Consider the following 17,094-nt stretch of genomic DNA (forward strand, 5'->3'; position numbering starts at 1 on the left):
TTTGACAACTTTTCATTATCCTGTCGAGCTGATATTTCGCATATAAACTCGTGAAATGGGACAACACATTTTAGGAAAATTTTAGACATTTAAAAAATAATGAGCAGATAGTGTGATTTTTTTGTCTGTTTAAAAAAAAAATAAAATGTAAGTTTGACTATGTTAGATATGCGTATTTAAAATTAGATTTCAATTGAAAGGTCACACGAAGAAGACCTACTTCTGGTATTTTAGTCTAGGTCTTATCTTATATCAATTTCACTTCTAATGACTCAATGAAAGTGTATAAAGGTTTAAAATTATGAGCTAGCTTTTACATTAGAATCTAGGTTATCTCCTTAGTTCTGTGACCTCTGTATAGCAACATTCCATTAAAGTCGTTTGAAGATTTTATTTTGTCAAGGAAACATTAACATTGAACAAAATGAGGCTGTTCCTATTTCTTAGTCTTCTGGCATTCCTTGCTTGTGTAGCAGTCATTGAAGGTAAGAAATTAGGTCGAGTTCTTTTCTCTGGGCAAAATATTTCCTTTAGTGGCATTATAAGGGTTAGGGTCAAATAAATTCTATAAGAAACGTAAAGATAAAAAAAAGGTCAAATAACAAAGTTGAACAAAGTTACATGTCGGCCGCAGTCGGTGTGTCTAAAGGTAGTTGTGAGCCCATTGGACATTCTGCAATAGAAGTAAATTCAGCCATAGTTACAAGTCCACCTAGTCATTCCCCCATAAAACCTCTAACTATAAATAGTGTGAGCGACCTTGGATAAGCATTCACAATTGTACGCAGTATCATAATGTAGCCAAATTGCTTTAAATCTATATAGCTTACGAATTCATCACGACAGCCATAGGCGCCCGCAGGGGGGTGCACGGTGGTGCACTATCTCCCCCCCCCCCTGGATTCTGAGGAGCCAAATTCTATCCATTTTTTTTTTGCACCATCAAATCATTATAAATCTAAGTAACTGAACAAGTAGTGCGTCCACTGGTAACCTAAGTTCATTTGTAGTAGACAGACCTAGGCATATCAGGAATTGATGGCTGACCATGTACGTGCAACCCTCTGAAATCTATTAGCCACATTTTAGCCAGCTTGTCCATCGCGACGAGAAGCAATTCAGTAGTCAAGTTATTGACAGTTTCGGCAGCGTTTGCATTTTTATTTTGATCGACCGTTTGTAGGGGAGGGCCCCATTGATATAAACTGAGCAACGTGTACAGTAAATAGTTTGTTTATATGTTGAGGTGGGGGGGGGGTTATTTCATGAAACAAGTATTTACATTGCACTTAATATGGGGGGGGGGAGGAGGTGGGAGGCGGCACCAGTCCTTTTCTTTTAATTTTCTCTGTAATTAAAAGGTGAAGCTACGACTTTGAGCAGGGGTGGCTACTTGCACACCCCCCCCCCTTGCAAAAAATCCTGCGGGCGCCCATGACTACAGCTGTACATTAGAATCACATGTAGGCTTCAGGATGAGTGGTGGCAATCACAATGTTTTATTACCAAATGATATTGTAAATAGAACGGAGCTTAGGACCCAAACAAAGTAAAGATAGAAGAAATATTGAATTTCAGTTGTTATATATATATATATATATATATATATATATATATATATATATATATATATATATATATATATATATATATATATATATATGTATATATAAATATGTGTGTATCAGTTGTTGACTTGTTTTTAAAGTTGTTTTAAAGATATTTAAGAAATATAGAGAATGACGGTCAATATCTATTCAATCAATATATCAATTAATGTGATGCTTCTTTTGGTCGTGTAAAAAGCTGCCATGATAACTGTGTTGTAGCTTAATCTATTTGAACTCTTTAATTACTTGTACGTTTTTTTGCCAAATGAAAAATAATTCATCATAAATTGTTACAATTGCCACTTAGTAGTAGATGAATGTTATTGACCAAAAATTGTATATTTAGCTATAAAAACCTAATATAATTGTGTATTAACTCTTGGCAATAATTAATATTTTTTTCATTAATCTAGGCTTACCCTTAGCAAGTAGTCTATGTCTACAGCCAGTCTTTTGCTTTGTTGATCCTTGCATGGTAGCAAATTGTCCAGGCACTTGTGTTCAGTAAGTATCTGTTCCCTAGAGTGCACACAATAGAAAGATATGATGTTTGTAATAGTTTTTCTTTTTAACGAATATCGTTACATTATGACTAATGTATACCACAAAGCCTTGTGTGTATTCTCAAGTGTATGTTTGCACCCTAATAATACTAATATCATATATTCAGAATGATCCAAATTGGTTCCAGGTTATATTTACTTACATCAATGACAAAAAAGACAACCCTTCTTGAATTGCTATAGCTAATATTTTACCAAACTAGGTGTTGTGTGATTTAATTCAGGAAGATAATTTATTTTTTAGAATTTATGACAATACATATCATCTGTTTTCCAATGACCTAACAGTAAATTTCAGGATTGGTCTATTCTTCCATCTAAGAGTTTCTAAAATGAAAAACATTATAATAACTACAATTTAAAAACAAATATACCAAATCCAATGAGAATGTCAAGTGAACGCTACAATAACATCATTTTATATTTTTAATTAACTTTGTTCCTTTTTTTTTCCTTTAAAAGACTTATCATTTAATATTTACATTTTGAATATTTCAAAGTCAATCTGAAGTGAGACGCTTAATGTAGGGCCTACGTATACATTTTATGTTTTTTTTCAAGTCTAATAACGACTTTCTTCCAACAGAACCTGTGCATGTGGACATACCTGTCTGTAAAACAAAGAGCAGTTGGTGACATTTCTAAGCAACAGTTCAAATGCCGAATTGACTAAACAAAGCTTTATTTCATTAAAAAAATATTGTTCAAATATTTGTTTTTAGACTTTGTAAAACAACATTTGTTTTTTTTTGTGTTGGTCTTGTTTCATATTTTTAGCGGCCTCCGAAAGGCGAAAAGACGCTATAACTTTGGTGTGCCCTATCTGTCAGTCCGTCTGTCTGTCCGTCCGTCCCGTTTAGATCTCAGAAACTAGAAAAGAAAATGAAAATCGAACATCATGATATTTTAGATCATTCAAAGTTCTGATGCAACGGCTACTTTTTTCTTTTCCTTAAGTGAACAATCTAATTTTTTAAATTATATATGCAAGCAGTTTTTTCAAAAAATTACACCACATTTCTATGAAAAAAACTTGCAGGGTAGGTAACATTTTTTAAAAAGTCATGGACTTCTTAATTAATAACTCAAGCTTCATTCCTAGATTCGCGCATTGGTACAAAAAAATTTGCATCTAAAAAATCAATGGATCATTATAAAATATATTTTCCATTTATTAACTAACTCATTGAATAGAATACTGATTCAAATGTTGTTTTTAAAAAAGAATTTTGATACGAACTTCGTTTTAGTTATAAGTTTAAAAAAATAATGAACTACTTTTATAGCACGCAGTTTTGAGCTGTCCTCATTATAGGGGCCTACATTTGACAGCTATAGTCTAAATAAGACTAAATAGAGCCCAGATCTAGATATATTAATACAATTTTAATTATTAAGGCAATAACTTATCTTCTGACAACTTAGGAGGGCAGATTTATTTATTATGGAAACAGTAGTGTTACATTAAGCAATGAATCGGATACACCATTACCTAGTAACAAAAGGCCTACTATTCTTGATCATAACATTGGCCTAGGTCTATTACTTTTAAGATTAAACGTGTAAATTATACAAGTTGTAGTCTAGATAAAGTAGATTCTATATCAAGATTCTATATCTAGTTCTAGATCTAGACTTAGATCTATTTCTAGATCTAGACTTAGATCTAGTTCTAGACCTAGACTTGGATTTTAAATTTAGATTTAGAACTAGAACTAGGTCTAGATCTAGCTAGAACTATGTCTTGTTTGTATGACAAATGACAATGTTAATATTTATTTTTATTTGCAAGGGGAAAGTCTTGTTAAGCCATTTGTACACAACTGTAGATCTCCTTATCTTATATGATACAGACGTTACTTAAAAAAAAAGATGATTAGGCCCTACGTCCTAAGCGTCATGCATTTAGTTATGCATATTAACCAATTACTTAAATTCTGCCAACTCACTGGTTTTCCTAGCTAGCTCAGGCTACCCAATTCCATGCTCTAATAGCACTAGGGAAGAAAGAGCGTTTGTACACATTTGTCCTAGCATATGGAACGAGGAATGTGCCTGTATCTTTGTGTCTTTCTGAGTATTTTATTAAATTTTGTTTTCGTTTTTGAAGATTATGGTTCAGTGTTTTATGTATAATTGCTACTTTACTTTTGAGTCTTCTGTCCTAAAGGCTTTCTAAATTTAGTGATTTTACTAAAGGTGTTGCTCTAGTCAAATGTGAATATTCGTTTGTTATGAATCTCACTGCTCACTAGTCTAGCTTAAGTAGGTCAATAACTTTTGCCAAATTATCTAATTTTGTAAGAAGAATAATTGTGGTTTAGTTTCTCTTTATTACATGTATCATGTTATTAATTTTGAATGTATGGATAAGGTTATTATTATTTTTTTTAAATATATGAGTACGCTAAATTAATATATGGAAATGCTGTGGCTGAGGGGTAAAGCATTTGGAACCGGAGATCCCGTGTACGAATCCTGCTGAAGATTCTAGGTGGATCACTTCGGGGGCTGATTTGGAGTTTGTGTTTCCACACAAACTGTCTTTATAACCTTGTATTGTCAGAATTTGTTTTTAAATTTGCGTTTTTTTCGTTGATTCTCTAATTTATTGGATTTAATTGATTGAATTAGAAGGACTGAATAACCAATACTGTGTGCATGAATCCACTTCTATTTGAGAACCACTTATAGCGTTGATTCTGAATGGTACAAGCTCGCCACTGATGGAACTAGTAACACAATGTATTATATCTTTACTGACCAGATTATTCAATAATGCAAGTGTTTTTTTGTGTCCATATTTATTATATTATTGTTTTTGGGGTGTACGTATATATATTACATGAGATACAATATGTGATAAATATAAAGATTACATTTATGACCTGTACTATTAAAGACAGATAATGAACGCGACGGTAACGTGTGACTGTTAGGCTAGGTAAATATTGCAACGAAATAGAATAGTCCATTGGAAACTACCAGACAAATCTACAGAGGACTTTTACAATGTTCTGAATACGAGAGAATAAACCTGTTCATTTCTACGTTGTCACCTTGTGCTGGGCTGTGTTATGCAGTTATAAGCACACTCTAGGGTTGCCAAGGTTACACAGTTGTTTTTTAACCATCAACCAGCACCATCACTTGAAGGAGAAACATTTCAATACAATCATTTCAAAGCTCAATGTCAGAAATGGCAGCATCATGACGCGACTGACTTCTACGACAGTATTTCTAAAATAATTTATGAAATAATTGTGGGCGAATCAAAATGAAAGTATTAAATTCAACACAAAAAAATAAAATTATCTTATTATGTTTTACAAAGCTGATATCAACTCATTCTGTCTGTCCTTTTATCTGGTGCAACGTTAGAACCTGTTATTTCTCCCACACACATTCTCAAATCTAGTTGAAAATTTGCACAATTATTCTGTGGCATAGACAGAATTTGAATCAATAAAAAGAAATAACCGATTGATCAAATAACTATTAGTAATTTTTTTTTGTTTGATACCGACAATGGAAATTAATCATTCAGTATTCAAAGAAAAGGCTAAATATGTAGGGTTTGGTCCCCTTATAATAAAATTGTTCACATTATTTCTCCCAGATCTATTCCCGGATCAAGCTGAAATTTTAAATAATTATTTATTGTACCTGACAAAACTTTCTGTACCAACTTCGTCCCTTTGCTAGGAAGATGCTACAATAGGATCCCAGGTGTCACTTGACCGCATCAAGAATGAAGAGATTAGAAACAGAATTAAAACAGTAATTGAACCCCCACGATGGCCTGCTAAGCACAATAAAAAAAAAACGTTAACTCAAACAATATGGCCACATCACAAGGTCCTCAGGGCTCGATAAGACCTTCCTTCATGGTACAGTATCAGGAAAAAGATTGGATTGGATTGGAAGACAACTTCTGAGTATTGACAGGCCAGTCATTGAATGAAAGGCAAACGACAGAGACGAATGGAGAAATATGGTTGACAGATCTTGTTTGGTGCCCCAACGGTCCAACAGACTAAGGGATAGATGAAGCTGAAGGTGAACTAAACATGAATCAATAAAAAAAATTAACCGATGATGAGTCAATTAATTATTGTTAACTAGTTATTTTCAATTTAAAACATAGTTTTTATATAGCGCAATTTTTATGCTAATAGCATGCTCAAAGCGCTATGGTCCAATCTCATTTGTGAATTAGTGGGTCAAGGGGTATTTGGGAGAAGGTTTCCATGCTGCCTTTTGGCGCTCAGTAAAAAAAAAACTCTGCTCGAGTCGGGTGTCGAACCCTGAGCTTCTTTGATAGGTAGCCTAGCCAAGCTCAAGCGTACTTAGCCTCTCTGCCAAACATCCCAAATAGTGCTAATTTCTACAATATTGAGATATAATAGATCTTCCCCTAGATAAACATTGCTTTAATAATATAATTTTTGTATTGCTTTTCGTTAATCTGTGTTTTTGTTTTTGTTACATTTACATATTTGAAGTTTTCGTTGTTATGCCATTAAAAAAAATAAACAAGGTTACAAAGGAAGTTTATGTGGAAACGCAAACTCAAAAAAGGCCCCCAAAGTGGTCCACTCAGGTAGATAAGAAAGCAGGTTTCAATATTTTCATAAAGAATATCAGAAACTATCAACTACAAACTATCAACAACTACAACCTTGTCTCCATAAATACAAAAAGACGTGCTTGTGACAAAAGTGTGGCTGTCTTTTGTTAGTTCAACTAACGACTTGATTCCTTAGGATGCGGAGATTGATTAATGTTATTATTATTACATTGTTAATATTCATATGTATTCGATGAACTGGTAGCTATAAAGATATAGTTAAATCCTAGGAGACACTTACAAAGACAGTATCACGGATGAAGAGAAATGGGATTAATACTGCAATTAGACTCCACTATGACCTTTCAACCATTGTCAAAAAAACGTGAACTCCAAGTCTATGGCCACATCACTTGTGGGGCCCAATGCAAAATGGATGTCGCGGGGCTCAGTTTGGGTAGGGATACGAATAATAAGTGAAAATTAAGAGTATGTGTTAGAAAATATATTCGTCTTTGTGCATTTTATTAATTCTTTACTACGCACAGAATTACTACACGAGCCTTGCGTGTAGCGAAGTCATACAGTATATCAAAAGAATTATGTTTCCTACATAGGTCACGCTCAATAGCAATAATTACCAAATGCTTAAATCTAACTTCGAGAATTGTTGACCTCAAATAATTCTTCATTAGTTTGAGGCGCGAGATACTTCTTTCACTAGATTCCACAATTACGGGTATTGCATATTTTTTTTATCGTGCGTAGGATTGGCGTTTTCCATATTGAATGACACCCCAAAATGACAATTTTTGTCTATATATTTCTGGAGAATTGTTTGAGTTTTTAAACGATTTTAATAATTTCCGGATATTTCCAGAACTTTTTTAGTATATATTTTGCAATTTTAGGAGATTTCCAGGAGCTCCTGGTTAATTGGCAAGAGGCCGCGGGAAATCTGTTTTAAGTTATAAAATGGTTTAATTTAATAATCTATACACCTAGAATTAGCGTCCTATGAATGTGCGATGCCCACTGCGGTCGCATAGATTGCAGTGGCCTAAGGCCGGCCCTGCAAAATAGCGGCGTATGCTACGCCGCCGGTAGACTAGTCTGATATATTATCTAATGTTTTGTAAAGGGGGAATCTCTAATCAAAACCTCAGCATATAAAACTTTTCCCTAAAAAAACCCAACCCTTTTCCTTTTAGTTTTGAGATTCCATATATTTGAGTGTTAAAATCCACGTGTAAAGTATGACACACTACTTATTAGTTGATGTTTTAAATTATTTTCCACTTGGATGCATAAAAATAGATTTTTCCTCTTTCAAAAATAAAAGTAAACATTTTTTTTTTAATTTGTAGGACTGAGATAACTTAACTTAGTAAGACAATTCAAAAACATCTTTTTGACAAAAACTATTATACTGTTTGCATAAATGTGCTAAATTATGGTAGATAGTCATCTGGCTTACTCGCGTTTGTTACTATTAATAGTTAAGAGTTGTAAAATTGGTGTACTTTTATGAAAAACAAAACCACTGCTTGCATAGTGGATCTAAAAAATTTCATTTCTCGCTTTCAGAAAAGACAAAAAAAGTAGACGTTGCATCAGAACTTTGAATGGTCTAAAATAACATAATGTTGAGTTTTCACTATCTTTTCTAGTTTACAAGATCTAAACTGGACGCACGGACGGACAGACAGACCCAACAAAACTAATAGCGTCTTTAGGGAGCCGCTAAAAAATTCCTTTAAACAATTTTGTTCTTTTATTGTATGCGCAAACACAAAATAAAGGCATCAAGTTATTTCAGCACTAGAGGCATGTATCTTGTGTTCTGTGATCTCTCCGTAGGCCTAGGTGCGCATTCTGCCTTCAAGCCTTTGATACTTTGGAATCAATCACGCTGGTATCTGTCATTTGGTCTGCACTGGCTTAGCATATACATCTTTTGTTTTCTTCGAATCAATTAGTATTGAAAAAAAACGTAAAATGCTTGTGAGGAAGTGTTTGATTGTCTGGTGTGTGTGTGTGTGCATGTTTTTCTTCTGTGTTTGATTGTGTGTGTGTTTGTGTTAATATGTTTTTTCTTTAATTGTGAATAGAAATTTCCAGTTACAGGCGATGTTTGTTTTTCGAGGTTATCTTATCTTCGCTTCTTATCACTCTGTAACATTAAATTGACTTACTTCTCATTTCAAGACTTGACTGTGTCTAGAGTAACATTACATTGACTTACTTGTCATTTCAAGACTTGACTGTGTCTAGAGTAACATTACATTCTAACAATGAAGTTTTTTGTTGTACTTTGTCTCTTGACATTTATTGCAACTCTATCATTGACTGAAGGTAGGTTTGTTTTCTAATTCTTATCAACTATTACAAGACAAACATAAAAATTACTTGAAAAAAAATCTTTGCAATTAATAATGTTTTTACGTATTGTTTTTGTTTTCATGTTATTTACTTTCTCACTACGCTATGATCTTATCACTTGTCTCACTACGCTATGATCTTATCACTTGTCTCACTACGCTATGATCTTATCACTTGTCTCACTACGCTATGATCTTATCACTTGTCTCACTACGCTATGATCTTATCACTTGTCTCACTACGCTATGATCCTATCACTTGTCTCACTACGCTATGATCCTATCACTTGTCTCACTACGCTATGATCTTATCACTTGTCTCACTACGCTATGATCTTATCACTTGTCTCACTACGCTATGATCCTATCACTTGTCTCACTACGCTATGATCCTATCACTTGTCTCACTACGCTATGATCCTATCACTTGTCTCACTACGCTATGATCCTATCACTTGTCTGGACCAGTTGGGAAAATGGGAGGTGGGGGGGGAGGGAAAAGAATTTCTGGGTAGATTTTACAATAATTGTTTTTTAAAAGCATTTACAGAAAAAATGGGGAACGAATTGAATTCGAATACGTGGCTTACGCTTCCTCTTCCCGACGAGCTAACCACTCTGCTAGTGAGGTACTTATGACTAGGGAAGATTTTTTAGTTATGTATTGTTTGTTTCAACTTAGATGGGCGACCTATAAAGGTGACTTATCCAGCTTATATCACCTCTTCAGTCAAGTACATTTTCTTTCCCGTATTCAAAATAGAAAATGCTATTTATATTTTGTCTGCAAATTATCAACAGTAACGCCAAATATCAACTATCATGCAAAAGACCAACTATCACGCCTTGAGATATTGCTAACATTGTAGCTCATTCTTTTTGTAGTGACAACAGAGAAACGCAATTTAGCGTCCTTGACATTGATTAGTTTATCTTGAAACTGTTTAGTAACACATCCATTTTATCGCAATCAATTCGAGAAATGACTTTGAGCAGAACATAGCATTGTGTATTATTGTATCACACATTGACATTAACCAACTGCAAAACATCTTGGCCTTTCACTTATCATAGGCAATATGTGTGATGCTTAATACAAACTTACTAGCAATCAATCAGACATGTTCAATATGTTTCTCAATCTCAGGCCTTCCCATGTTGATTAACAGTCTATGTATTGGACAGTCGACTTGTTTTGTCAGTCCCTGCATGTTTGCTAATTGTCCAGGAGGATGCGTTGAGTAAGTCATTACATATTGAAGTCACATGACATTATTAGTAGTAGTTATACAAGAACAAATGACTTACTTGAAAGTGTCTCTATTTGTATATCTTGGACTCAGTAGTCTATAGCTTTTAGTGACCGAGTCAGTAGGTTGGATGAAAAGAGAGACACCAACGTGAACTTGTTTCTGAGTACAAGACCACGTTGAGGGTCTCTTCCGGTAAATCCCCATTCCCTGGTATTTAAATTTGTATTTGTAACTAAAGCATCACTAGTGAATGAATCCAAAGATTTACTCAGTCTAATGTAAGTCTACAGGACTAAAGCATCACTAGTGAGTGAATCCAAAGATTTACTCAGTCTAATGTAAGTCTACAGGACTAAAGCATCACTAGTGAGTGAATCCAAAGATTTACTCAGTCTAATGTAAGTCTACAGGACTAAAGCATCACTAGTGAGTGAATCCAAAGATTTACTCAGTTTAATGTAAGTCTACAGGACTAAAGCATCACTAGTGAGTGAATCCAAAGATTTACTCAGTCTAATGTAAGTCTACAGGACTAAAGTATCACTAGCGAGTGAATTCAAAGATTTACTCAGTCTAATGTAAGTCTACAGGACTAAAGCATCACTAGCGAGTGAATCCAAAGATTTACTCAGTCTAGTGTAAGTCTACAGGACTAAAGTATCACTAGTGAGTGAATCCAAAGATTTACTCAGTCTAATGTAAGTCTACAGGACTAAAGTATCACTAGTGAGTGAATCCAAAGATTTACTCAGTCTAATGTAAGTCTACAGGACTAAAGTACCACTAGTGAGTGAATCCAAAGATTTACTCAGTCTAATGTAAGTCTACAGGACTAAAGTATCACTAGCGAGTGAATCCAAAGATTTACTCAGTCTAATGTAAGTCTACAGGACTAAAGTATCACTAGTGAGTGAATCCAAAGATTTACTCAGTCTAATGTAAGTCTACAGGATTAAAGTATAGCACATTTTCTCCATTAGTTAAAACTGAAAGACTTATTTCATCAATGAAGGAATAAAAGAACAAAAAAGAAACAGTACAGATATAAGTATCCAATACATTTTGTGTTACCCACTAAACAAACAAACGAGCGTAGAACTTCTATATAGAGTGTCTAACTATTAAGTGTTCAAAATGGCTTTCCTTTTTTTTTTTTAAACTTTCCTCTATATCGATGCTAACCAATTTGAGAGAATCTACTTAAAGATTTGTCTCTTATAGAACAGACTTTTAGTGTCTCCATGTAAGAAAGAGCACTAGTTCATTATATGAATTCCATGACGTGGTTCTTTTTCTTTTATTCCAGAACATGTAACTGTGGCCATACCTGCACTTTATAACATCTAAAGCAGCAATTACATTTTCATGTTTCACATATACAAATATAATAAATAAAAAAACATTTTATTGTTTAAATTTTAGTTTCATATTAACTTTCTGTTGTATGTTTCATATTTATTTATAAAATTACACTAAAAAGTTGGGCAAGAGAGAAAGTTTAGTTAAGTCAAGAAGCTTAGCCTAGTTTATGGATACATTAAATACCTTGTCTTAGCTTTATGCCGCAGGTGGCTGAAGGCAAGTCAGTCGAGCAGGGGAGTGTATCCAGAAGAAAGTCTTTGAATTATTTTTAATTCATTTCCAAGACCATGTCAATGTCTTAAATAACTTGTGTACAATATTTAATGAGTGTCATTCGCCAGACTTCGTTCTGTGATTGTTCTGTGATTAAAGATTTGTCCCAACTTAGCAATAATTTATGACACACAGTCTTGAATGCTTTAAAACCGCAGAGTCACAGGTTATTAGTTACATTTTAAAATGAATGACCAAGAGTATATGACATATTAATTAGCTTCACGCTACGTACATTAAATTGAATCTAGAAATTTAATGTCTTTACGGTACTTTATGGAAATGTGGTGGCTGAATGGTAAATCACTTGACTACCGAACCCAGGGGTATCAGATTTAAATCTTGTTAAAGATTTGGAAGACCTTCCTTTAGGGAACAAAACCAGGAAGAAGAAGAAAACTAAGACAGAGAAAGTGATGGAAAGAGGACACCAAAGAATGGACTGTCAGTGAATGAAATTCTATCCAAGGCAAAAGACAGAGTAATGGAGAAGGAGACAAATGAAGACAAATCTCGTAAGGTACCCCAAGGGTCCAACAGACTAGAGGATAGGTGAAGGTGAAAGACTGGGATTTTGAGTTCCGGATTTTTAGAGCGTCCCTGTCAGTCATTAAAAAGGAGATACAAGACATGTAACCTTTAAGTGAATCTGTTGTAAACATATGTTCTACACTCGATAGTTATAGTGCTTTTGTAATGCATTTATTTTTAAGACAATTTTCCTCACTGATAATAAAGATTAGTAGTAGTAGTAGTAGTAGTAAACAATTATCAATATTTTCTACTTCAAAATGCTTGTCATTAAAATTATAAGTATAAAAATCTTAACAATACATTTATAGATTTAGTAGGTTATATATTTTACTATTGAAAATTATTTTATATACAGAATAAATGCGTATCTATACTATAAAATAGAAGTTTAAATAAATATTTATCTATAAATAAAGTTGTTGTTTTGTAGGTTTACTTTGTGTTGCATGAAAATTTAAAAAAAAAATAAAGTGCACGATGGTGTCAATGTCTCTATTTAAATTGCTGACAGTTAAATAGGTTACCATGTGGCCAAGGGTCCTCTTAGTTCTACATTCGAGTCTTACTGGGATTCTTGTAATAGGAACAACCTAGCCTACAAGACAACCCAGCCTACAAGACAACCTAGACTACAAGACAATCCAGCCTACAAGACAATCCAGCCTACAAGACAACCCAGTCTACAAGACAACCCAGTCTACAAGACAACCCAGTCTACAAGACAACCCAGCCTACAAGACAACCTAGCCTACAAGACAACCTAGCCTACAAGACAACCCAGTCTACAAGACAACCCAGCCTACAAGACAACCTAGCCTACAAGACAACCCAGTCTACAAGACAACCTAGCCTACAAGACAACCCAGCCTACAAGACAACCCAGCCTACAAGACAACCTAGCCTACAAGACAACCCAGTCTACAAGACAACCCAGCCTACAAGACAACCCAGCCTACAAGACAACCTAGCCTACAAGACAACCTAGCCTACAAGACAACCTAGCCTACAAGACAACCTAGCCTACAAGACAACCCAGCCTACAAGACAACCTAGCCTACAATACAACCCAGTCTACAAGACAACCCAGCCTACAAGACAACCTAGCCTACAAGACAACCCAGCCTACAAAACAACCCAGCCTACAAGACAACCTAGCCTACAAGACAACCCAGCCTACAAGACAACCCAGCCTACAAGACAACCTAGCCTACAAGACAACCTAGCCTACAAGACAATCCAGTCTACAAGACAACCTAGCCTACAAGACAACCCAGCCTACAAGACAACCTAGCCTACAAGACAACCCAGTCTACAAGACAACCCAGCCTACAAGACAATCCAGTCTACAAGACAACCCAGCCTACAAGACAACCTAGCCTACAAGACAATCCAGTCTACAAGACAACCTAGCCTACAAGACAACCCAGCCTACAAGACAACCTAGCCTACAAGACAACCCAGTCTACAAGACAACCCAGCCTACAAGACAACCCAGCCTACAAGACAACCTAGCCTACAAGACAACCCAGTCTACAAGACAACCTAGCCTACAAGACAACCCAGCCTACAAGACAACCTAGCCTACAAGACAACCTAGCCTACAAGACAACCCAGTCTACAAGACAACCTAGCCTACAAGACAACCCAGTCTACAAGACAACCCAGTCTACAAGACAACCCAGCCTACAAGACAACCTAGCCTACAAGACAACCTAGCCTACAAGACAACCCAGTCTACAAGACAACCCAGCCTACAAGACAACCTAGCCTACAAGACAACCCAGTCTACAAGACAACCTAGCCTACAAGACAACCCAGCCTACAAGACAACCTAGCCTACAAGACAACCCAGTCTACAAGACAACCCAGTCTACAAGACAACCCAGCCTACAAGACAACCTAGTCTACAAGACAACCCAGCCTACAAGACAACCCAGCCTACAAGACAACCCAGTCTACAAGACAACCCAGCCTACAAGACAACCTAGCCTACAAGACAACCTAGCCTACAAGACAACCCAGCCTACAAGACAACCTAGCCTACAAGACAACCCAGTCTACAAGACAACCTAGCCTACAAGACAACCCAGCCTACAAGACAACCCAGCCTACAAGACAACCTAGCCTACAAGACAACCCAGTCTACAAGACAACCCAGCCTACAAGACAACCCAGTCTACAAGACAACCCAGTCTACAAGACAACCTAGTCTACAAGACAACCCAGCCTACAAAACAACCCAGCCTACAAGACAACCTAGCCTACAAGACAACCCAGCCTACAAGACAACCCAGCCTACAAGACAACCTAGCCTACAAGACAACCTAGCCTACAAGACAATCCAGTCTACAAGACAACCTAGCCTACAAGACAACCCAGTCTACAAGACAACCCAGTCTACAAGACAACCTAGTCTACAAGACAACCCAGCCTACAAGACAACCCAGTCTACAAGACAACCTAGTCTACAAGACAACCCAGCCTACAAAACAACCCAGCCTACAAGACAACCCAGCCTACACGACAACCCAGCCTACAAGACAACCCAGCCTACAAGACAATCCAGCCTACAAGACAACCCAGTCTACAAGACAACCCAGTCTACAAGACAATCCAGTCTACAAGACAATCCAGCCTACAAGACAACCCAGTCTACAAGACAACCCAGTCTACAAGACCAACCCAGCCTACAAGACAACCTAGCCTACAAGACAACCCAGTCTACAAGACAATCCAGCCTACAAGACAACCCAGTCTACAAGACAACCCAGCCTACAAGACGCATGAAATATACTTTTAAAAAAGTAAAACAAAAAAAAACCCAAAACAACACTGTGTTGTCTGACTTGCAGTGATCTCAAATTTCCCGAATCAATTCTTCTTTCCTAATTACGTTCTCCTGATCAACATTCAATTATCATCTAACATTTTTTTTTAAATACATAGGATATAAACAACTGACTCTTTAAAAAGACACCTGGTATAGCTGAAAAGAAATGAAGATTTTAGTATTTCTATGCCTTTTGGTATGCATGACTTCAATATTGGCCAACGCAAGTAATTATGTGATTTTTTTATATTTGAAAAAATAGCTCGAGTTCTGTTGTGCGTATTTTATTTTGATATTCATTTGTATTTTTTCCTCAACAATTAGTTCTCGTGTTTCCGATGTACACATAAAGTGTTGTGAGTCTTTACATGACGTGTTGTTAGAGTCTTTACATAGTGTATGTTTTATTTTTACATAATCTTATTTATCTTTACACAATGTGTTTTAAGTCTTTACACGATGTATTGTTAGTCTTTAAACAATGTATTGTTAGTCTTTAAACAATGTATTGTTAGTCTTTAAACAATGTGTTGTTAGTATTTACATAATGTGTTGTTAGTATTTACATAATGTGTAGTTAGTCTTCACATAGTGTGAGGAAGAAAAGAGCGTAAATGAATAGGGTCACCGATAAATGATTTGCGGTCTGAGGGGCCTCTAACCTCGAAGGCTTATGCATAGCTTAAAAGCCGCAAGCTACAAAAACAAAAATTAGAATAACACATTTTTCGTTCAGTCTAGCCACAATTACATCTAGATCCTCTTTTATCTCATTATTCTCGTGGGGATTATCTGAGGCCAGTGCTGGGTATTTCCCATTCCAATACTTGTATAATTCACAACGGGTAGAGAGCCAATCAAAACCCTTATTAGGAATCCTTTTTTTTAGTAACCAAGCTGGAAAACACAATCTAGACAGAGGGAAGGCGGCGTTGTAGCAATTAGATGTGAATGCAATGAAAGTTGGAAATTTAAAAAAAAAATAGAAGACACACCCTAAGATTGCGATTTGCGGTGGAAGAAATGTCAGTTTAGAATTGATTCAATTAGTGATGCTCAACCTTATGCGGTTGGCGGGCCATTTTAATTTCCGACAGTTGTGTCGCGGGCCACATCAGCAGAACAAAGCAAATAAAAAAAAAAACATGAAATAGACAATAAAACATTTTTATTAGAAACCATTGAATCTAGTACTTACATTGATTCATGAAACTTTATCGAAATCAATTTTAATAATATCCGGCTGCATAAATGAAATGTCGAGTTGGAGCTGTGAATCTAGAGTTCTGTATGTTCTTCCGTGAGACCATTACGTATTATGGGTGTCACCCGATTCATCACTGAAAAGGTTTGTTCTCACAAATAAGTAATTATTGTTATCATCGTTAAAGTTTGTTTTCGTAGATTTAGAAATGTTTCTGTAAGCAACAAGAAGTAGAAATCCATGATCTGAATCACTGGAAATTTGTCCAGCAGGGATGTTTAGCTTCGTAAGTCAACAAGTTCCAGTTTCAGCTCTGTCTGGGCACTTGAAACCTTGGTCGCAGAGGGATTTTCGAAACTATAAACTTTGTTCAATCTCAAGATCATCATCACATGGTCCAGACCAAGATCATCATCACATGGTCCAGACCAAGATCATCATCCAATGGTCCAGAATAAGATCATCATCCAATGGTCCAGACCAAGATCATCATCACATGGTCCAGACTTAGATC

The 17,094-nt window shown here is 35.7% G+C and overlaps 2 long non-coding RNA genes across 2 annotated transcripts; both read left to right on the plus strand.

Annotated features, from left to right (window-relative positions):
- Positions 1-254: 254 nt before the first annotated feature.
- On the plus strand, positions 255-4,282 carry LOC106074518 (uncharacterized). The gene is made up of 3 exons (XR_001218959.2): positions 255-485; positions 2,024-2,114; positions 2,760-4,282. It is a non-coding gene; the product is annotated as an uncharacterized LOC106074518 (long non-coding RNA).
- Positions 4,283-8,930: 4,648 nt separating this feature from the next.
- LOC106074516 (uncharacterized) lies at positions 8,931-11,793 on the plus strand. The gene is made up of 3 exons (XR_001218958.2): positions 8,931-9,098; positions 10,272-10,365; positions 11,684-11,793. It is a non-coding gene; the product is annotated as an uncharacterized LOC106074516 (long non-coding RNA).
- The last annotated feature ends 5,301 nt before the right edge of the window (positions 11,794-17,094 follow it).

This window comes from Biomphalaria glabrata, chromosome 8 (assembly GCF_947242115.1).
Source record: "Biomphalaria glabrata chromosome 8, xgBioGlab47.1, whole genome shotgun sequence".
Lineage (NCBI taxonomy): Eukaryota > Metazoa > Mollusca > Gastropoda > Planorbidae > Biomphalaria > Biomphalaria glabrata.